This window comes from Chaetura pelagica, unplaced genomic scaffold (assembly GCF_000747805.2).
Source record: "Chaetura pelagica isolate M959 unplaced genomic scaffold, ChaPel_1.0 scaffold433, whole genome shotgun sequence".
NCBI lineage: Eukaryota > Metazoa > Chordata > Aves > Apodiformes > Apodidae > Chaetura > Chaetura pelagica.
Window position 1 is genome coordinate 1,552,575 of NW_009952574.1, and position 1,083 is coordinate 1,553,657.

The window sequence follows — 1,083 nt, forward strand, 5'->3', positions numbered from 1 at the left end:
TCAGCAGCAGATTTACATGTGCACAGGGCACCAGGGGGGGAAGAGCCCTCGGTGTGGTCTCCATCCTGGCCATTTGCCTCCCCCTTGGCTCCACATCAGGTTCTTTGGAAGCCTTTTTAAGGATGTGGCTTATCTGAACAACATTTTCAAATGCCAGTAATCCTGCTGGGTATAAATCACCTGAGGTGGAGGTTGAGCCCATGAAATTTGATATCATGGTTACAAAGCAAATCATTAATGTCTGCCCTGAGGGCATCCTGGTAGGCAGGGAGCAATGGCAGGGCAAGGAGATAAGTATGGGCTCAAGGAGACTTCCAGAAAAAGGCTTCAGATGAAGGATCAGCCCATCACACATTTCCTCCCTGTACTGCAAAAATCAATACATTTATAATAAATTGGTTTAGATTAGTGTGCTGGTCAGTGGACCTGACTCCATTTACTTTTCCACCTACAGTTCTGATTTCCAGCACATTTTACCCATTTGCATCTTTTCAGTGACTAATTTGGGTCTTTGCTGAACTTTTGCTTTCAGAAACTAGATTTTTCATTAAGAGGGTCTTTAGAAAGTCATCAGGAAAAATGGCCAGTCCCCTCATAATTTTCAATATAATTTCTGTAACACAGCTCATACAGTTTTACAGCTAATACAGCTATATAGCTGATTAAAATCAATTGCAATTGCAATATTCTGCCTTTAGCTTTTTTTCCCCCAACCCATCTGTCTGTGAGGAATCTCTCCCTGCAGCATCCTCTGCAGTGTTTTGTCCAGCCTCCATCTTGCATGTGTTGTGTAGGAGAACTGGTCCCCTCGGGATGGGAGGCCATTGCCTCCTAGGTGCCACCAATCAGTTCTCCTTGATAGCTCAGCTAAATTTAGGTTTCTAATTTCATCTCTGGGCTGTATCACTTGCAAACACTCGCACATTATAAAATGCAAGGGGGCAAATCTGCTTCATTTGCTGCCTCTGGTTTATGGAGCACCCTGCAATTTTCTCTCTGCACCCCAGAACATTTTGGCTCCTTTGCTAAGTCAAGCCTTCCCTGGCCAGCTCCACAGGCAGACCAACTTTTAGGACTCTTTTC

The 1,083-nt window shown here is 44.5% G+C and overlaps 1 protein-coding gene across 1 annotated transcript in view; it reads left to right on the forward strand.

The window, feature by feature from the left end:
* Positions 1-1,083, forward strand: part of PRKAA2 (protein kinase, AMP-activated, alpha 2 catalytic subunit) — a 39,556-nt gene that overhangs the window by 28,242 nt on the left and 10,231 nt on the right. The window lies entirely within an intron of this gene.